The sequence below is a fragment of the Sciurus carolinensis genome, chromosome 3 (genome assembly GCF_902686445.1).
Source record: "Sciurus carolinensis chromosome 3, mSciCar1.2, whole genome shotgun sequence".
Lineage (NCBI taxonomy): Eukaryota > Metazoa > Chordata > Mammalia > Rodentia > Sciuridae > Sciurus > Sciurus carolinensis.
In genome coordinates this window covers 49,148,895-49,172,601 of record NC_062215.1, presented here as the reverse complement: position 1 = coordinate 49,172,601, position 23,707 = coordinate 49,148,895, and positions in this window count along the sequence as shown.

Below are 23,707 nucleotides of genomic sequence, written 5' to 3'. Positions count from 1 at the left end.
ATAGATTTTGAGCACCCACTATGCTTCAAATCCTGGGCATAAAGTGATTCCTGAAATGTGGCTGCTGATCTCCAGAAGCTCTGGGTCTAGCAGAGAAGATAGACACAGGTACTGTGGCAAGTGATATTCAAATGGTGGGCATAAGATGCTGTGGGAGCTCATGTTTCTAAGTTTCAGATTTTATCTCATTTTAGAGATCATTTTAGAGCTTAAATTTTTTTCAAGTTTTATCATGGCTGTGGGCCTGTAGTATTAATGGTGGTTGGACTTGACTTCATGATTTTATAGTGCTCTTAGGATGTGTGTAAAATCCTGAGTGTGGATTATTGGGGCTTCTGCAACCTGGCCCTTGCACAGCTTTCCTGCCAAAGCGTAGGTGATCTTGTTCGTAGGATGATGTTTCCTTATAACACAGGTGATCTTTCAATCAGTCAAGGTTGGATATACATTTCTCAGTTCAAGAACTAAACACAAGGCTCTTCCTGGTATTGCTTGTCTACCCCATATGGTCAGCATTTCTGCTTCCTCTGGCCTCTAGAATAAAAGCCACTTATTACAAAGGGACTCTGCTGTATTCCCCTCTGCCTGTCTCAGTTAATTCCTCTGTATTATTTTCTTAGGTCACTCTGTACATTTTTCCACAGTACTTTCAATGCTTGGTATATATTTATTGTGTGACTAGTTCTTTAATGTCTGTGATCCTCACTGGATTATAAGATCACAGCGCCAGAGAATCTCTTTTGCTCATCATTCTACATCCGGCATGGAGTTCAGCTCAAAATGGGATCTGTTGTAATTTCTGCTTTTAATTTTTCATGTCCTTCCTCACATTCTCTGCTTACACAGTGAGTAACAGTCCTAGATAGCAGTCACACCCAGGTCCTTTGACCCCAAATCTCTTGCTTTGTGCCATAGTCACATCCTAAGTTCACTTGATCTTCTACTTGTTTGGCTCAAGATGTACTTTCCAAAAACTGTTTACTGGATATAACTGACAAAATAAACTCCTGTGCTGATATCTCTATTTTTCCTACTTTTCAAAAATATGTACTACACTGAGATAAACAAGAAAAAAGTCATCTGAAAGTAAGCTAACTCTTTGTAAGAATTATGCCTACACTAACAGTAGGTATTGTTAAGCAAATGATAGTACCTGTTTGGGATGACTTAGGTCCCCCTCAGAAAACAGATTTTATCTCATACAAATTCTCAAAGATTATCAACAGCTCTCTAGAGTGTTCTGATGAAGATCCTACATGAGATTTTGCCTATCTCACAGTGAAAAAAAAAGTGCCATTGTTGATTAGCATTATCTACTTTGGGCTTAGAGTAAGAGACAGAACGCATACAGACCTTATCCTTATATGAGGACTAGAAGTTGGGCTAACTTACCAGATATGGGAAAGTGGAAACTATCCTCAGTATTTTCAACATATATTGAATGAAGTGTATCCCAATTCCCATTCTTTTAAATTATGTATAATTTACAAATAGTAAAATCCACACTCTTTAAGTTAGAGTTCTGGGAGTTTTAATAAATATATACTTGTGTAACCACCACACGATCAAGACACAGGAGAGTTCTCTTACTCCCTAAATCCTCCCATGCCCCTGTGTAACCATTTCTCCCTTTACCCTCAACCCTTGGTAACCACAAATTTGTTTTCTATCCCTATAGTTTGGTTTTGCAAGAATGTTATGTAAATTGAATCAAAAGTATGTAGCTTTTGAGTCTGTCTTCTTTCATTTACACAATGAATTTGAGAGTCATCTGTATTATTGCATGTGAACAGAATTTTCAGCAAGAAATCAATGAAATAGATTTTTATGTACCTACTTGCTATAGTTTATATCTTGAATGACCCTGAAAACCATATGTAAAAGGCTTGGTCCCCAGGGTAGCCCTACAGGGAGATAGTAGAATCTTTAAGAGGTGGAGCCTAGCAGGAGGGTGTTAGGTCATTGGGGCATGCTCTAAAGGACATTGCATTTTCTTCTTTTTCTGATTTATTGCTTTTTGGCTATGAGGTGGGCAGTTTGCTCTGACCTTTGCTCCTGCCATCATGCATTGCCTTACCACAGACCCAAAAGCAACAGGGACAAAAGATCATGGACAGAACCTGAAAAATCATAAGGCTAGATAAACTTTCTCTTTATAATGGTATCTTAGGTATTTTGTTGATGTGACAGAAAGCTGACTAACATACTACTTGAAATGAGAGTTGAATATATTGAAATTGTAATTGCTAATATGCTTATGAATACAAAGAAATATCCAGAAGCCCGGTGTTTTCCCCTGCTGAATGTCTGCCTGTCTATATGTCTCCTAACCATCTATTTATCATTATATATATATATATATATATATATATATATATATCTCAAAGTAAGTTATAAAACAAATTCTAAATAAGCGATTAGACACAGTAACTTCTGAAAGTGTCCACAGGATGAAGAGGTCTTTGTTAACAGAGAGGTGTCAGTGGCATCTAAGGCATCCTTGAGGAGTGGTTAAGACATCTCTTTAGGAAATGTTGAGCATCCTTCAAAAACTTTCTAAGTGTTTTCTTTTGCTTCTGAGTAGTTCATCAGATCTTTCTCATTTTCGGTCCAACCTTATGGCCATGCACAAGCAGGAAATAGAATGGTTGGTGGCTGTGAGGTTTTATATTTTTTTCACTGTAGCAAATATTGATTAATCATATGCTAGTTCTAAGGTTCAATGCAGTGTGCTCTGGGGAATACGGAAGTGAAGAAGAAATGGTTTTACCACTTTATTACTTATTTGTTTATGTCATGCTTTCCTTTATTCTATCCTGATGTTTCACTTTCTCCCTTCCTATTTTGTTTCATAAAGGATTTGAGTCAGTTTCTAAAATTACATGAAACATAAATCATTGGAGCAAAGAGATATTATGGACAGGATACCAATTCAGGAGTAAATTTACTTACCTCTAAGGAATGTGTGCTAAATTATTTAGAGATGGACTACAGATTGGGTTGTGCATTTTCAGAAGACTAAAGTGAGGAGAGAAATATAATTAGTTAAAAGATCCATGTTGTCCATAAGATAAAGGCAACCTAGTTGTTTAAGGTTTTCATCTTGCTGAGTTGAGAAAAATTTCTCCCTTGAGTCTTCATAAAGGAAACACTTTTGATTCAGAGAATAACATCCTGGACTCCATCCCAGCAATAAATTCAAGAGGAAAGTTTGCTGGGTTGCTTCTTGCAGCATCCCTCAATGCAAGCCAATATTGGAACAGCAGAGTTCAATTCTGTCAAGTATATTTGACAACAATCACAATGATGCCATCCAGATATGCAACTCTCTGATGGTGTGATTTGATCCAAGGGTAAAATTCATCATTTCTAGAGAATAGATGAATAGCATGTCCTTCAGACAATCCTCCATAAATATCTATTCTCATAAGTGGGGTTTTGATAGGATTTGGACAACAGAGAGTTATCTGACAAGTAACTAGAATACATCTATTCACTGTCTCCACTAGGGGCTGATACACATATTTTGACAACCAATCAGACAGAAGGTAGGAATGAGATTGTTTATTAAAAATCACAAAGACTATATAAGTTGTGTTTGAACAAAGGTTATTTTTCCTTCGTACCAAAGAAATATGCTAAGACCTTTAAATGTACTCTGACATTTCAACCTTCTATAGTGTTCCAATATTGTAACTTCAATTTTTATCCCATTTACAGAGAAGCAAACTAATATTTAGAGTTTAGTGATGCTCAAGTTATAAACTTGTAAGTAATAGAGCCACAGTTCAAAACCCAGTTCTCTTTAGACTCATAAACTGCAAAAATCTTTTACTTTTATTAGTTTCAAATATTTTAAACATAAAAATATAAGGTATAATATATTGAACATTTATGGTCCTAAACCTAGCTTATGCTATAAACTATTAGGAGTAAAATTTATACCCAAATACACTCTTTCCTGATTTCATGCTCTTCCTCTCTCCCTCCAGAGAAAACCCCTATTCCTCAAATTGTTATCATTCCTGTGTTTGTTTTCTATTATTATAAAAAATACCTGGAATAATTAACTTATAAAGAGAAAAGATATACTGATGTTCATTGTTTTGGAGGTTCCAATGCATAATTGGTTCGATGACTTTGGGCCTGTGGCAAGGCAGCACATCATGGTGGGGGCATGTGGTAGAGCCAGATTACTCACCTCATTAACCAGGAAGCCAAAGAAAACAAGGAAGGGTCCAGGGTCCCTTCAATTCCCTTCAAGGCCATGCCCCCAATGACCTACAAACCTTCCATTAGACCCCACCTGCTAAAAATTCTACCACTACCCAACAGCACCATCCTGGGGACCAGGCTTTTAAGAAGTGGATCTTTCCTGGGCATGGTAGCACCTGCTTATAGTCCCACTGACTTGGGAGACTGAGGCAGGAGGATCACAAGTTCAAAGCCAGACTCTGCAAAATCGAGGTACTAAGCAACTCAGTGAGACCCTGACTCTAAATAAAACACAAATAGGACTGGGGATGTGGCTCAGTGGTAGAGTGCACCCGAGTTCAATCCCTGGTACTCCCCTGCCAAAAAAGAAGTGGATCTTTGGGGAGACGTTCAAGGTCCAAATCACAGCAATATTCATGACCATTTTTTATTTTTATATATCTCTATGTATAGCCCTAAATAACACAGTCTTGTGTATTTCAGAACATTAAATAATTAACATTATATTGTATGTATCTTTCATAAGGTTCTTTTTTTATTGTTAAATCATATGTACTTTGTATTTACACATCTTGATAAAGCTCACATTCATTTATTAGCATTGTTAGGTAACATTACATTGTGGAACTTGCATTTATTCTTGAGATGCTACTTCTATTATTTTTCGATATTGTGTTATTACAACAATGCCACTCTAAACATTATTGTACATGTCTCCTGATGAACATGTTTAGGAGCTTCTTTAAGATAGTGGGATAACTTTAAAAATTGTGAGTTTTTTTTGTCACAGTGATTGGAATCTACTACTGAAATTTAGTGATTGGGGTTAAGAGGAGGTAGATATACTACAAACTACACAGATTCAATGCAATTCCAATTAAAATCCCAATGGCATTCCTCATAGAAATAGAGAACGTAATCATGAACTTCATCTGGAAGAACAAGAGACCTTAAATAGCCAAAACAATCCTGAATACAAAAAGTGAAACAGGAGGTATCACAATACCAGACATTAAACTATACTACAGAGCAATAGTAAAAAAACAGCATGGTATTGGCACCAAAATAGACAGGCAGACCAATGGTACAGAATAGAAGACACAGAGACAAAACCACTTAAATATAGTCACCTCATACTAGACAAAGGAGCCAAAAACATACAATGGAGAAAAGATAGACTGTTCAACAAATGGTGCTGGCAAAACTGGAAATCCATACACAGTAAAATGAAATTAAACCTCTATCTCTCACCCTGCACAAAACTCAACTCAAAATGGATCAAAGATATAGGAATTAGACCAGAGACCATACACCTAATAGAAGACAAAGTAGGCCCAAATCTTCATCATGTTGGCTTAGGATCAGATTTCCTCAATAAGACTCCCAAAGCACAAGAAATCAAAACAAGAATCAATAAATGGGATGGACTCAAACTAAAAAAATTTTTCTCAACAAAGGATACAATCAAGAATGTGAAAAGAGCCTACAGAGTGGGAGAAAATCTTTTCCACACACACTTCAGATAGAGCACTTATCTCCAGACTTATAAAGGACTTACAAAACTTTACACCAAAAATACAAAGAACCCAATCAATAAATGGGCCAAGGAACTGGACAGACACTTTACAGAAGAAGACACACAGGCAATTAATAAATATATGAAAAAATGTTCAACATCTCTAGTAATTAGAGAAATGCAAATTAAAACAACTCTAAGATTTCATCTTACTCCAATTAGAATGGCTATTATCAAGAACACAAACAATAATAGATGTTGGCATGAATGTGGGGAAAAAAGCACACTTTTACATTGCTGGTGGAGTTACAAATTGGTGCAGCCACTCTTGAAAGCAGTATGGAGAATCCTAAGAAAACTTGGAATGGAACCACCTTTTGACACAGTTATCCCACTCCTCAGTTTATACCCAAAGGACCTGAAATCAGCAAACTACAGTAACACAGCCACATCAATATTTATAGCAGCTCAGTTCACAATAGCTAGATTGTGGAACTAGCCTAGATGCCCTTCAACAGATGAATGGATAAAGAAACTCTGGTATATATACACAATGGAATACTATTCAGCCATAAAGAAGAATAATATTATGGCATTTGCAAATAAATGGATGGAATTGGAGAATATCATGCTAAGTGAAATAAGCCAAGCCCAAAAAACCAAAGGCCGAAGGTTTTCCCTGATAAGTGGAGGATGATATATAATGGGGGTGGGGGTGGAGAATGAGAGAATAATGGGGAAACTTTAGAATATGTAGAAGAAAATGAGAGGGAGAGGGTATGAAAAATGGTGGAGTGAGACAGACATCATTGCCCTATGTACATGTATGATTACAAGAATGGTATCAATCTACATTGTGTACAACCATAGAAACAAAATGATGTACTCCATTTGTGTACAATGAATCAAAATGCAGTCTGTAAAAAATTAAAAGTTAAATAAAAAAAAAAGAATAAAAAAAAAAAGTATGGCACACTCTTATAAACAAAGACAGGTCCTAAAAGTTCATGAATTTTGGAGTATTCTGCCAGATATTCTGGTGAAAAATCAGTTTATGATTATTTAAATCTATAAAATACCTTTGTTTTACATAATACAAAATGCTCTTCGTAGCTTTAATCTGCCTGAGTTTTTCAAGAATATAACTACCATGTAATTTTTTTTAAAGCACTTTGTTTGGTTCAGAACTTTATCAAGCATTCAACATTTTGGAAAACTAAATCAACAAGAGCAATTCCACTGACGGTATTTGAGTTGCCCATTCAACATGTGGTCCCAGTCTGCCTTAGTAACTGATGGTCCTCTTGATTCTGTACAAGAATGTGTTCTCAATTAGCCAACCAAGCATTTCCTTTGGTGTTACAGTTTGAATCTGTGATGGCTCCCAAAAGATCAAGTACGAGAAAATGCAAGGACTTTCAGAGATGAAATGTTTGGGTTATGGGATCCTTAGCTTAATTGGTGGATTAATCCACTGATATGGATTAACTGGGTAGTGACTAAAGGCAGGTAGGATGTGGCTGAAGGAGGCAGGTCCCTGGGGGGCTGCCTTTGGGGTTTATATTTTCTTCCCGGTGAGGGTGAGCAGAGCTCTCTGTGCTTCCTTTTTGCCTCGTCCTGAGATGCCTTCCTCCTCCACATCTTTCTGTCATGCTGTTCTGCCCCACCTCTGGCCCAGAGCAAATGGAGTCAGCCACCTATCAACTGAAACCTCTGAAACCATAAGCCCAAAATAAATGTCTCCTCTTCTACATTGTCCATGTCAAGTGATAGAGATAGAGATGTCATGGTGATAGAGATGAAAAAACCAACTGAAACAAAAATTAATACTGAGAAGTAAGGTAGTTGCTGTGACTACCTTATCATGTGGTCCAAAAGTCTTTAAAACTGTTTTTCAGTGGGAGGAATTTTGAAAAGTGTAGAGATTCAAGTGGAAAAGGTTTAGATTGTTGTAATGAACTTAGTGGGCAATTTTGGTGGGAGCTCAGAAGACCACAATGTTGATAGGACTGTGGACAGTAAAGACTGGGCTCATAAATTTTCAGAGGAGGACGATTCTATTGGACTAGAGGCTATTCATGTTATGTCCTGGCAAAGAAGTTGTCTACATTTTGCCCATATCCTGAGACTTTTTGTGAGGCTGAATTTAAATATGATGGACTAATCTGGTGGAGGAAATTTCAAAGCAGCACAGCATTCAGGCAGTGGCATGGATATTGCCGATGACTTTTAGCCAAATTTACTATGAGATTCAGGGGCAGAAATCAGAGCAGAAAGATTTTAAGAACTTGCAGTTTGGCCAGAAAATGGGGTAAAAAGGAGGCAAAGTAAGTTGCTAAAGAGATTACAGTCACTGAAGAGATGCTATGTACTTTACAAAGAGACAAAAGGATAGATGACATGAGGGCATCTTAGAGATTGGCAAGACTACACCCATCTGAGGCTGTAAAGGTAAAAGTAAAATTTCCTTTGAGAAGAGACCATGGGGACACCCAACTTGCATGGGGTGGGGGTGGCTAGGAAGTTGTTTCCCTGTGATCACCCACCTGGGCACTCAGAGCCTATTGAAGCTCTGGTCAAAGGAGGTTTGACTACTGTTCAGGATGATGGCGTATCTTGGCATCAATCACATGAAGCTTGTTCTGCAGGATTGCAGGGTGCTGGAGTTCATATTTCATAGAGGCTTCCATCAAGATTTCAAAGGAAGGCAGGCAAAGTGTAGTAGGTTTGGAGTCCCTGCAGGCTGTCCCTGTTAGTGTAATGATGTGAAAGGAAGTTGAAGCTTTAGTGTAGACCCCTGAGATTAAGATATGCCAGAAAGATAGAGTGTCTGTCAAGGAAAGCTGCAGGAATTGAGAAGAAACAAGCTAAGAGAAAGGCTATGTGGGCTGCAACCAACATGGCCACAGGTGCAGAGCTATACAAGCCCTTTGGAGAGAACATCACAATGTCATGTGCCCCAGATGCTGGATGTGGAGCTATAGGACTTGTTTGCCCAGCTGGATTTTGGTCATACTTTGATCCCGTCCCTTCTTTCTTTGTCCTTATTCCCTTTTGGGATGAAAATGTTTACTCTGTGCCATTATATATTAGATATATGTACTTGGTTTTTTTTTTTTTTTTTTTTTTTTTGGTGTGTGTGTGTGTGTGTGTGTGTGTGTGTGTGTGTGTGATGCTGGGAATTGAACCCAGGGCCTTGTGCTTGCAAGGCAAGCAGCCTACCAACTGAGCTATATCCCCAGCCCTGTTTTTTTTTTTTTTTTTAAACAGGCAATTTGTTTTGAGTCTCAGGAGACTTTGGAGTTGAACTTTTGGGTAATGCTGGAACTTTTAAGACTATGAGAAATCCTGAAAATGGATTAAGTGTATTTTGAATTGTAAGATGGACATGAACTGTCAGGGGCTGAGAGCAGAATTTTTTAGTATGGATATGTGATGTCCTGATAAATCTCATGTGCAAGGATTTTCAGAGGTGAAATGACTGGATTACAGAGCATTAACCTAATCAGTGGATTAGTCCACTGATGTGGATTAATTGGGCAGTAACTGAAGGCAGGTAGGGTGTGACTGACAGAGGTAGGTCACTGGGGGCATGCCTTTGGGGTTTATATTTTGTTTCTTTGAGAAGAGCTCTCTCTGCTTCTTGTTTGCAATGTCCTGAGCTGCTTTCCTCCTTTACACCCTTCTGTTATGCTGTTCTGCCTCACCTTGGGTTCAGAGAAAATGGGATCAGTTGGTCATCGACTCAGACCTTTGAAATTGTAAGCCCCAAATAAACGTTTCTTCCTCTACATTGTTCTTGTCAGGTCTTTTGGTCACAGAGATGAAAAAGTTGACTAAAACACATGGGATGGGAGAAAATTTTTTCAAATCATATATCTGATGAAGGATTGATACACAGTATATAAATAGCTCCTATAATTCATTAAAAACAAAAGAGAAGAAAACCCTTCAAACAACCTTAAACTGTTAAAAACAGTTATAAGACCAGGATAGACATTACTCCAAATGGCCAAGAAGCACATGAAAGGATGCAGATCCTTAATCCTCAGAAAAATGCAATTCAAAACTGCAATAATATGCCACTCACATAATAAGTTATGTTAATACATAACTTTTTTTTTAAAAAGCAGAAATAAGTATTGGTGAGGATGTGGCAAAATTGGAACACTTTTGCATTTCTGGTGGGTAGGCATGTAAAATGGTGTAGCCACTGTGGAAAATGGTGTGGTGATTTTTTTCAAAAAGTGAAAAAAGAATTGCCATATGATTCAGTGATTCTTCTTCTGAATATATTGCCCCCAAAACTGAAAGCAGGAACTTGAATAGACACTTATGCTTAAGTACATGCCCATAGCATTATTTATAGTAGCCAAAAGGTAAAAGCAACCCAAGCATCTAGTGTCATATACATGGATAAACAAAATATTCTATTAAATACAATTAATATTATTCAGCATTAAAAGGAAAGTAATTTTGACATCTTCCACATCTTCTACAACATGAATGAATTTTGAAGACATTATGGTAAGTGAAATAAAGGCCTCAAAAGGTTAGATATATATTGTATATTATATGAGAATCATAGAGTAGTCATATTCATAGGAACAGGAAGTAGAATGGAGGTTGTCAGGGACCGAGGATGGCATTAGTTTAATGAGTGGAGGGTTTCAGCTAGAGAAGATTAAAGTTTTGTAGATGTATGGTGGTGATGATTGTACAACAGTGTGAATGCACTTAATGTCACTGAACTGTACCCTTAAAAATGGCACATTTTATGTCATGTATATTTATCAAGATAAAAAAATACATTTTCTTAAAAATAAAGACTAAGCCCTTAGATATGAAAATAATTTTGTATTATAATCTATTTTCTTTTAAAAATATAGTTTGCTATCATGTTGACTTTTTAAGTAATTTTTATGATTTAAAAATATCTTTAATTTAAAAAATTAAGTAGTCTTCTAGAATTCTTTCCTTTTTTATGAATGCAATACTCTCCAAAGAATAATGTTCCTATTGCCAACAGAAAGATAAGTTCCTTTCTTATACTCCACCAGTGACTCAAAATCATGTCAAAATTTAGTTTGCTTCTTAACTGATTCTTGATTCTCTTGTTTATGTTGAGTTTTTTAAATTAAGCATGTAGGTTAGTTTTAGGATTTTGAATTTAATTTAAGAATGGTAAAGAAGGTGTTATCAACTATTTGTTAGCACAGAAGGACATCAGACCTGATAAAGTTGTGAACTACTGCTTTACAGTTGATGGTTGGGAATGGAATTTCTGATTGTAGAGAATATACATTTTCAAATTTACTTGAAAGTGCCAAATTATTTTCTATAGAAATTTTAAAAATCATGCCATTATCAGTATTTTAGAGATCCTATCTTTTGTTCCACTTCATTGCCAACACTTATGATCATCACACTTTTAAATTTATGCCAATCTAAACATATGATGTGAATTAGGTTCCAATACTGTTTTTTTAAACTATGAATAATTAAAAATAATAGTTTTGTAAACTATGAATAATTTAGCCCCACTTATTGAATAGTTTGCTCTTCCTTAATTCACAAAACCATAACTACTATGTATCAAAACTTTTTATGTGCATAGATGTTTCTGGGCTTTCTATTTTGTTTGTGTATTCTATGAAAATATCAATGTCTTGATCACCATAGATTTATAATAAGTCTCCATAAAAGTCTGCATTTTTTCACTACTAATATACTACTACCTCCAAAAGTGGCCTAATATTTAACAATGTAGCCTTATAGTAAATCCTTTAGGATAAGTAGTTATGAATTATACACACATATTTGAGTTTTAAATGTGAAGGCCGGAGGGAATCCAAATACATGGAAGCAAATCTGTCAAAGCTGATGAAATCAATGAATAATCAAATTCTTATTTTTTTGGTCTGTCAATAGATTACCATATTGTCTACTGAGAACACTTGTAGAAATTGACATTATAATGAGATCAACATGTAAAACTCTAAATTTTATGCTTTTGTTGGTGGATAGACATGCACTCAACTTACTTATTTGCATAGATGGAAATGACAAAGAAAGGCAAGCATATTTTCAGTATGTGAAATTACTATCTGATCTTTCCAGAACCCATTCCTCATAATCATGATGGGTGAGGTCCACTCACTCATTGTGTCTCCTTGATGTCACCATTCTAGTAAAGGCCACACACCTAGTCAGCTGTATCAATTGCTTTTTGGGAAGAGAAATTATTATATTAGCTTCCCTCAGGCTGATATATTGCATGGTGAACAGAACAGAAGGACCAGACTCTTTTATTCTACCTGCTGGCTTTGTACAGGGTATTACTTGAGAATGAAGACCAGATCCTACATTGGAGAAGATGATGTCAACCATGATGTCTGGAGTATGTGCGTATTGAAGCAAATTAGACCACAAACTTCTCAGTGAATGAAACCAGGATCAAAAGATTCCTGTTACACTATTAGGCACACTTAAAGATGCTTTCCCACCTTCATCCAAAACGTTTTAAAATAAACTGTCATATCCCTTCCCTCCAAAAAGTTGAGAGTCCAAAAAGATAGAGTTATCCCTGCAACATTAGTTTAAGGATAGAGGAGAAGACTTGAATGTGCAATAAGGATAAAAATGACCAACATGGAACTTCTGAAGTGGGTGGCTTTGGACATAATCCCCTCATATTGAACAGGATATAGTCAGCACAGTGCTGAGTTATGTTTTTTTATTGGTCTCACAAGATACTTGGTCCTGGTTTTAGTCAAGTAGACAACTTTTCTTTCTATGAATTTTGGTGGGAATGGAGGTTCTGATTCTTACCATGCGTGATTCTTATCATGCGTGATTCTTATAGTTGCAGGTAAGGAGAAGTACTGGTGGTAAGTAATCTCTTACCAATGATCAAATTTGCCACCATTGGCACAACTATTATAGCTTGTTGATGCCTAACCAGAGAGGCAATCCTTCTTGAAGATAAAGATAATGCTCATTTGACCCTTGAAGAACAAATGAATTACTTCTTTAGCAAGTTTTACACACATGGAGACTGTTGTACTCAAAATAATGTGCAATATCACTTTCCATGGTCTCAATGTGTTCCCCAAAATTCATACATTGAAACCCATTCCCCAGTATGATAGTATTACAGGGATGGGTTTTGGGGAGGTGATTAGGCCATGAATGCAATTAGTCCCTCTACAGAAGAGACCCCAGATAGCTAGATAGCCCCTTCCTCTGTGTACTGATGTGATGAGAAGATGCCCTCTCCAAACCAGAAAGCAATCTCTCAGTAGATACCGAATCTTCTGACACCCTCACCTTGGATTTCCCAGTCTTTAGAAGTGTGAGAAAGACATTTTTGTTATTTATAAGCCATCCAGTTTATGGTGTTTTTGTTACAGTAGCACCAAAGGACTAAGGTACCCCTCAAATGGAGTATATATCAGGGTCTTGGAGTATTTGGAATAAATTATGTTTAATAAGGATATAGTAAATGGATGAACACATAAAAGAATGAAACCTGATTTTCTATCTTCTTGCTTCCTTGGATTCACTCATTAATGTTGTCTTCTCTTACAAGATGTTACATTTCAAGTGAAGACTGCAAAACATATCTAGAGAACTCCCTTGCATTTAATTTTCAGGATTTTATCAAGTTGTCCACAGATAGTTTGGTAGTTTCAGAAGAAAATAAGAAAAAAATTTTCTTATTGTGAGAAACATATACTTCACAAAAGGAAAATGTATGATTTGTGGAGTTTTTTTCTTTATTAGAATATTCTTACATTTTAATCATCACATTTGGAAGGTTTCCTGGGTCCCACAAGACGTTTCTCATTGGTCCATCTTAACTAAAACACCTTTCATGAAATATAGCTATGTTGCCATTAGTATGGTATTTGTCGTTATTGATATTCATTACATTTGCCTTTCTGTGGTCATATTATGTTATGTTAAATCCCAAATGCACAGAAATGGATTAGTGACACATAGTGATTCGCTAAGGAATAAAAATAGCCTAAAGATACTTCAAATATAAAGCATCTGGAAATTGTCACTGTCATCCTTAAAATAAGAAAAAGCTGGACAAATGGGGAAAATAAAATCAATGACTTTTCTTTGATATATAAAAAAACTGAGGTCACAGGACAAACTACCTACCCTGGGCTACTCTGAAATCTGGAGAGCCAGGTACATCCAGGGAGACTGAGTAGTTGATATCTGTTTAGTTGGAACTGAGGCCACTGGAGCCATCAATTGGTGGGAACATCTACATGATAACATTTGATAAATCATTCGAGGTTGAATGTGGACTAGTGTTTTAGTCAGTTTTTCTGTTACTGTGACCAAAAGACCTGATAAGAATAACATTAGGAGGAAAAGTTGATTTTGGGACTCAGAGTTTCAGAGGTCTTAGTCTATAGATGATTGACTCCATTGGTTGGAGGCGGAGGTGAGGTAGAATGTCATGGAGGAAGTGTGTGGCAGAGGAAAACAGCTGGGGACATAGCACCTGGAAGCAGAGAGAGCCGTCCCCTCAACAAGGATATAAACCCCAAGGGCATGCTCCCAGCAACCCACCTCCAGCCACACCCTACCTGCCTACAGTTATCACCCAGCTCATTCCTATCAGCAGATTAATGCACTGCTTAGGTTAGAACTCTCATAATCCCATAGGTTCACCTCTAAACTTTCTTGCATAATCTCAGACATGAGTTTTGGGGGACCACCTCATATCCAAACTGTAACAACTAGTGTGAGAGTGAGCAGCTTAGTACCTCTACTCTTATGGATCTTTCCTGTAAGGATCCCACCCACTTTCTTATGGAGAAGATCCCACAAAGATCTGCTGATCCTGCCTGTGGGGTTAGCCATTTAGAACATACTAGGAGTCCTGTCAATAACAAAGGCCTCATCTCCTGGCAGAAAGGACTTTGCCTGAGTTCAGTTCTGAAAACTTTTCCCAGTTATGATTAAAAAAAAAAAAATTCTCCCAATTTCAGCCTCCTGAGGGCAAAAATAATTAACAAGGGATAGGGCTTCAAGAAAATTGATTTTAAATGTGGTCAGGGAAGGGAGTAGAAGCAGGTGGAAGGTGGGAGTAGTGGGTCTGTGGCAGGAGGAAATGATAGATCCTGAAAGAGGAAATAGGAATATCTGTGATAATGCCAAGATAGGTCCATTAGGAGGCATAGACTTAATTGAAGGTCACAATATGACACCCTCCTGTCCCCACACCCTACCACTAGACAAATAGGGTTTCAACAAAATATTGAATTACACTTGGGAGATGCAGAGTCTCTATAATGAGCAGGACACAGGGAACCTGAAACCTAATAGGGGAGACAACAACAAAGACATTAGAGCAATTCAAAACCCCTAGTCCTTCAAACTACAACAAAACCCAAATATGGTCCAACACTTCTAGTGAGGTTACCATAAAAATCAAAACAAACAAATGAAAACATCTTCACACTAAAGACCAACTTACCCCAGTTTAAACAACCCACTACAACAGGCCTAACTTTCCAAATAGCTAAAGACAATCAGGCTGTGAGCATTCATCTGTAGTATCATAGCAGTTACTTGGCAGACTGAGCCAGGAGAATTGCTTGAGCCAGGAGTTTGAGGCTATCCTGGGAAACATAGTAAGATCCAGTTCAGAAAGAAAGAAAGAAAGAGCAAGAAGAGCAAAGAAACAAGAAAAAGAAAAGTCAAATAGCAAGGAAAAAACCAAATTACGACAAAGAACAAACAGAAATGTTTTAGAGGAGATAGCAGATTACATATTGCCAATATCAGAAATGAAAGAATAGTCATCACTACTGATCCCACAGATATTAAGAAAGGGAATAGTTAAAAACAACTGTATGATCAGAAATTGATACTAAGATGAAATATGACAATTTCTTGGAAGGTAGAAACCATAGACTCTCATTCAGGGAGAAATAATCTGAATACCCATATAACTGTTAAAGGAATGGGGCCTATAATGAAAAACCTTCCCATTAGGAAAGCACCAGTACTGTACCACACAATTTCACTAGTGAATTCTACCATATATTTAAAGAAATTATACTAATTTTCTACAATCTCTTCTAAAAAGTAGAAATAGAATACTTCCTGACTCATTCTCTGAGGCCAGCATTGCACTAATACCAAGAACAAACCATTGTGCAGAAAAATCTATTTTCAAATTATAATTCTCAAATCAATAAACTTTGGCTTTTTTGCCTTAAGCTTATTTTGGAATGAGTTTAGATTTATAAAACAGATTTACAACCACAGTATAGAGTTTCCATGTACTGTTCACCCAGTTTCTCTAAAGTTAACATTGTACAAAATCATGTCAACATTTTTTGTCAAAACTAAGAAATTAAAATTGATTTATTATTTTGAAAAAAAAATATTATACACATGGACTCAAAATACTTTTGCATTTAGCAAATCAAATCTGAAAACATATAAAAATTATAGTAGAGCATGGCTATGTGTGGTATATCACAGGAATACAAGACTAGTTTGACATTTGTAAATAAAATAAAAGCAATTCCTTCAATGAACAAACTGAAAGAGGAAAACTAAATAATCATATCAGTAGATACAGAAAGAGTTTTGACAAAAATTCAACACCAATTCATTACAAAAACTCTCATAAAGCTATACATAGAAGGGAACTTCTTAACAGAACAAATATAAGAATAACCTATAACTAACATAAGTATTCATTTTGGCAGACTGAATGTCCATTTTAAATGGTATTATTCAACATTTTCCTGGAAGTTCTACCTAGTACAAGAAGATAAGAAAAGGAAATAAAAGTTATGCAGATGATAAAGAAATCAATAAAACTGAATTTATTTTTAAGGAGCAAGATATCTCAAGTAGTTTACTTAAAAGTCTGCTAGAACTAGTGAGTACAGCAAGGTCACATGACACATGACAAATATGTAAAAGTGGACCGATTTCCTATATACCAAGAAAAGACAATTGGAGTTTGAAATTTTAAAAAAATGTACAATGGCAAAAATCTAAATACTTGATATAAATTGTTATGGTTTTGATATGTGATGTCCCCCAAAAGCTCATGTGTGGAACAACACAAATGTTCAGAAGTGCAATGATTAGATTATGTGAGCTATAACATAACCAGTGGGGTAAGCCACTTGAATGGACTGAGTGATAACTATAGGCAGGTAGGGTGTGGTTGAAGGAGGTAGGTAACTAGAGGTGCATCTTGGGGTTTATATTTTGTCACTAGTTTATATTTTGCCCCTGCTTTCTGAAAGTCATATACTGAGCTGCTTTCCTCTGCCACACCTATCTGCCATGATGCTCTGCCTCATCTTGGACCCAGAGCAATGGACTGAACTTCTGAAACCATGAGTCAAAATAAATCTTCCTCCTCTAAATTGTTCTTATTGTGTCTTTTGGTCACAGCAACACAAATTTGACTGAAACAGAAATCTAATCAAATAAGTGCAGGATATGTATGCAGAAAAATACAAAACACTGATGAAAGAAGTCAAGGAGCACAATAAATGGAAGATATTTCATGTTCATGAATTGTAAGATTTGTATTTTAAAGCTATGAATTTTCCCCAACTTGATGTATTGATTCCAGGCAATACATCAAAAAATCTAGCAAGTTATTTTGTAAACACTGATAAACTGAATCCAAAATTCACATTGAAAAGCAAATAATTTTCAACACAGTCCAGTATAGTCAATACAAGGATAGTTAACACAATACTGAAAGACAAAATTAGAGGACTTTCACTATCCAATTTCAAGACTCAGTACAAAGTTACTGTATTCAAAACAATGTGGTATTGCTAAAAGTATAGAAGCATACCTCAGTGGAAGAGAATGAGTGCCCAGAAATAGAACTGCACAAATAGAGTCAACTGAATTTTGACACAGGTGCAAAGTCAATTCAGTAGAAAATGAATAATCTTTTTAATAAAATGGTATTGGAATAATTTAATATCCATATGTAAAAACAAAAAACAGTTTCTTCCCCCAAATCCCCCAAACAGATACAGACCTTTAACCTTTCATTAAATTAACTTGATCATATACATCAGAGACCTAAATACAAAATGAAAAAGTATAAAACATCTAGAAGAAAATTTAGGTGACCTTTTGTTGGTGGTGAGCTTTAAGCACAATCTAAGAAAAGAAATTGTACTAAGATATTGCAACGCAAATGTTTACTATGTGGAAAACACTCTTAAAAGAATGAAAAGGAGCTAGGTATGGTGGTACGTGCCTATAATCCCAGCTATTCAGAAGGCTGAAGCAGTCTTGATACTTTAAGGAGATCCCGCCTCAAAATAAAAAAATAAGAAGGACTGGGATATAATCTAGTGGTAAACCACCCTGGGTTCAATCTTCAGTACCAGTTTTTTAAGATCAGAAAAAAAAAAGGAATGAAAAAGATTAGCATATACTGAAAGAAAATTTTTGCAAGCACTTGCCTGATTAGGAACTTAAATTCAAAATATAAAGAACCCTTAAAATGCAAAAATAAAAATATAGACCAATTATGAAATGTAAAAAAAGATATGAACAAACACTTCACCAAAAAAGATTGCAGATAGCAAATAAACAAATGAAAAAGATGCTCAACATCATTAGTTATTATGAAAATGCAAATTAAAACCTCAACAAGATACTGACACACACCAATTAGGATGGCTAAAATCCAGAAGATTTACAATATTAAATGTTAGGAAGCTGTAGAGCAACAGAAAATTTCATTTCATGCTCATGGGAATAAAAAATGGCATAATCACTTTGCAAGACAGTTTCTTATGAAGTTCAACAAATATCTCAACATGCGATATAGCCATAGTACTCCTAGGTACTCAACTGATTTGAAAATTCATGTCCACATAAAAGGCTATACATGAATGTTTATAGTGGTTTTATAATATCCAAACACTGGAAGCAACCAATATGCCCTTTAATAGGTGGTTGGATGAACAAATTATGGTACATGAATACATTATGAGAAATGAGCCACCAAAATGAAGAAATATGGATGAATCTTAAATGAATCTTAAATGAACTGATTAACTGGCATTAACAGTCTGAAAAGGTTGTATGGTTATGGAAGACATTCTGGAAAAAAGTATTAGGTAGTAAACAAGTCACAGTGGTGAGGGATTTGGGGAGGAGCAGCACTGATAGGTGAAGTTCAAGAATACTTTTAGAGTGATGAAATTATTGTATAATATTGTGATGATGATTAATGGCACCATACATTTGTCTAAACCTATAGAGTTTGAAATTACATACTGATCTTAAATGCAAATTTTAAAAAATTTGTGTTTAGGGGATCCCAGGATAGAAACTAGCTGCATTATGAAAGCACTGAACCTCAATGAAAGGGTGGGGGAAAAGTTGCTGGTTGGTCTAAGTAGCATTGGGAATTAGTGGAATCTGTAAGATTAAAGGCACTAGGAACATAAGCACTGAACCCTCGTTGGCAAAGTTTTATTATTTTAAAGATTCCCACAAGGTATAAGGTAACAATTCCAAAACCATAACAGGTGTATCTCAGATCAAAAAATTAAGGAAATGAATAGTGGATGATGGCAGTCATAGTTTTCACTGTTGGAATGGGAAATTATAGGACAAGCAAAAGAAAAATTCTAGAATGATCCCTGTGTTTATTGGAGTTGTAGATATTTGTAGGCACTCAAGTTCAACATACTATAGCTGGGTGCATATAGAATCTGATGTGTGTATACACATGTATACAGTTTAGTGTACACACGTTTCCTTCTGTTACAAAGAAAGACCTAGAAACAATGACACCCAGGAACAACCAGCAGTTCCAGCACCCAGATCTTGGTTTCTAATATCTCTCTCTCATAAAAGGAACCTTGGCTTCTTAAATAAATGGCCACTTCTAGACTCAGGTGAGAAATATAGAAGACCAGCCCAGAGCAACTCATTGTGCCAAAAAGTAACGAATTGCTCAAAGAAACCCTCATAGAAGGGATATTCTAAAGAGATACAGAAGTCAACTGAAAGAACTCCCAATGGTTAAAGCTGGAACGAGTTGAAGAACAAAATAAGTAAAATAGCTTTGGATTATCATTTGAAGTACAAAATAAATATTCATGAGCCCATCCTGATATAAATAAGTGATTGGAAAAATAAACAAGTGGGGGAGAACTGAAAATCCTCTGGAAGCAGAATCAAAAGTAATTTATGTAGATACTCTACCCTTGAGAAGGTGGAGAACAGGTGTCCACGGGCTATGCAGAGTAACTTCCTTCTAAAGAGTATATTAGGGAAAGGAGAGGAAAAGTAGTAATTGCGGTGGAAAAATCTGGCAAACACTACCTTGGACAGATGATGGACCTAAAAGTCATGTCAATAGCATGTAGTCTTGATGTGATGTGATGAGTATATCACTGCATCTGTGTGGTCTTCCTCTCCAAACCCATAACTCCAGTGTCATCATGAGAAACACATGGAACAAACCAGAGTGGAGAGATGATTTAGAACACACCATCAGCACTCCTCAGAACGCTCCAGGTCACCATAAACAAGCCACATCTGACCACCTGTTACGCACCAGAGGAGCCAAAGGAGACCATGACAGCTAAAGGTAATGTGGATCCTGGAACAGAAGGACGTAAGGTAAAAACCAGGGAAATCAAGATAAAGTGTGGACTTCAGGTACTAATGATGAAATCAATATTGGTTCATTAGTTGTGATCAATGAGTATTTGTGACAATATAGTGGTGATTATAGTGATTTAAGATGTTAGTTAGAGGGAAAATTTGGTATGCAATATATGGAAACTCTCTGTACTGTCTTTGCAACTTTTTCATAATTCCAACACTATTCTTAGGAAAGGTTAATTAAAAATATTAAAGAAATGATAATAGAATCAAGACTCTAAAATTGTTACAAAACTAAATAGTGGACAAACTCTCTGAACTCAGTGATTTTAGATAAGTAATCTCAAGAAGGGAAAAAAAACAAGAAAGACTAAAATGGAAGTACATATGACTAAATTAAATACTGGATTTTATTGGACTGGCATGTTCTTGGGTTCCAATCCCCTGTGCCATCTCCTGTCTGTTATACATTCTGGTGTGAAATTATCAAAGCTTTTGTGTCATTTTCAAAGCTCATGACCTTTCACTAAATTAATTAAATTTTTAAAGAACAAGGACAAACCAATGTTTTCCAGTCTGAGAGTGTGTGGAACTTGTTTTTAAAGGCATTAAAGAAAGGCTAAATTTGTAGAGGCATCATTCAAGTTTGCATTCCTGATAACAAAAACAGGTACAAGTCACACTATTGCTGAGACTCTTGTAAATTCAGATGCAAAGATAATGACAAATCTTATGTTCACGGAGAGAAAAGAGAACAAACTACAGGCAAGATTCCTTTATTAGAAAACACTCCTGATTGTTGTGGGTTCTCCATGAATACCATATGGAACAACAGTTATTTTCTTCCTTGTAAGTCATCACTATTTACCTTATAATTGTACAAAATCATTGACTTGCTGAATATGAATTAATTTCAAACACACATATATATATTATATACACATGCATGTATAGGAAGGTGACATGCTCAAATCTTTTCCTATTAATTAGTAATAGGAAAATTAATGCCATGGAAGATAAAAGTTTTAATTTAAGTATTTCTTTGCAATCTCTACTAGAGACTGCAGAGTGTGTTGGAATCAGCATCAAGCAGTGTCAGTGAATGAAGTAAAGTGGAGCATTGGTCCTTGACTACCTGGATGAACACACTTGGATGTCAACCATTACTTGATAGCCATCAGTGACCATTCACATTCTGTCTAACATTAATTCAATAGTGAAGGAAATTTTAAAATATTCTAGAATAAAATGAAATCATGGCAACTGGGAGTTCATGTATTTACAGCAAGATGTGTGATGGAATGGGTAATGATGAAACACTCTCCTTTTCCTAATTTATGCTAACCACAGAATGAAATATGCTCAAAGGAGATATTTTTCATATATTGATAAATTAGTTTTGAAAAGGTAATCTTTGCATGTGGTACAAAATATGAGAGGTCCCAAAGGGTAACCAGTAGTCTTCTCTCATCTAAGGGGTATTCACTTCAAAATAACCAGTGGGTGCCTAAAATTGTGACTAGTACTGAATCTCATCTATAGTGTGCATTCTCTCTATATATGCACACACACAAAATTTAATGTTCTTTATGTCTTAGCAAAGCACTTACCATGCACAATGGCTGTAACTTTTATAGTTAGGGGCAGCAAAACTAAAATGAATTTCTTTATTCTTCCTCACAATTTCATGGATAGAAGATTTGTCCTTACCATATATCTTAGTAAGTATGACATAACATTTTTCCTTCAGTTGATGACTTCGAGCTTCTCATTAAAAAGAAGCACTTTATGACTTCTCTTTGGCATATTTGAATTGCCGGAAACACTCTCTTGCCCTTTGGGGCTATTATTAAATAAAATAAGGGTTACCTGAACACAAGCACTGTGATACCATGGTAGTATGTGGGGAGTCATCCATGCTGAGCAGAATTAATTAGACTTGACCGAGGCATGGGATACAGAGGTCAGACTCCCAGGAACTGGCAGTCATGAGAGACTGTTTCAGACAGCCGAGGAATAAGTGGCCCCGTACAGAGTTGGCTCACCATCTGAAGATATGCTAATTCTGTAAGCAAATGAAGAAGAAGAAGGAGAAGGAGAAGAAGAAAAAGAAGCCCCTCTCCATCTGGGCCCCTTTACCTATAAGACTCTAAATAAGGGTGAAAGTGGAGTCCTCCACCTTGGAGGCCAGATCTGGTATGGCCTGATCTGTTACACCCTCTTCCATTTGAAAAGGTACTGACTTTTGTGTTTTTTGATTAGATAAGTTTATTAGTAATTAATTGATCACTGGCACCATAGTCCTCCTACAGAAACTCTTCCCCTCATCCATGTGGGACATGGAAACCCTCTGCAGTATTAGATTCAATAACCAAGATGGCAGCTCAGTGACTAATGGGTATCAAACATGGATATGCTGGACAAAGGGATGAGTCATGTCCCAGGGAGGATAAGGCAGGATGATGTGGGATTTCATCCCACTACTATAATGGCACACAATTGAAAACTTATGAATTATTTATTTCTGAAATTTTCCACTTGATGTTTTGGGACTGTGGTTGACTGCAGGTTACTGAAACTGTGGAAAGCAACACCCTGGAAAAGGTTGGACTCCTGTCAGTAGAAAACTGTGGACTCTTCTCACTCTGATCTCTCTTCCTCAGAGGCAACCACTGCTGCCAGTTTCTTCCTGTAAGTTGTTGACAAGAAGAATGCAATAAAAATTTGATGCTTGTGATTTCTTGTTAAATATGTCAAGTGGAATGCCTGCTTTTATCACAGTTTCCTTCACAAATCTCTGAGATATGGAAAAACAGGATTAAAAAGGATTTAAAAGGACAAAGGGAATGGGAAAGGAAATAGCAATGAAAAATTTGAAATATGGAGAGCAGACAAACGGATGGTAGCAAATTCATCAGAGCAAAGAAATTTAAAACTTAAGCTGATCGTGTGTTAAACCTAGAAGCAAGATTGTTAGTTGTGAAAGTCTTCAGGATCTCAGAAATGGAGGCAACTGAAGGTGGAAATGCGGAGGAAGCTGAAAATGGGAGGTGTGGTTTAAAGTTCTGTATAAGATGCAGATAGATCAGCTTCTACATGTAACAGAGTCTCTGCTGCCTGGTGACATGATCCAACATTCTGGAAGAAGACATGGGTTCAATTTCTTGGAAAGTTGATCCAGAGAGATTCTGGACTTGGGTTTGCAGGCATAGCCATTGGTAGAGTACATTCCTGAAAATAGAGGAAGAAGTAGAAACATATACACTGAATAACAAGGTTGCTTAGCCTCCTTTCTCTCTGGCTTCTGGAGTTTCATCAGTC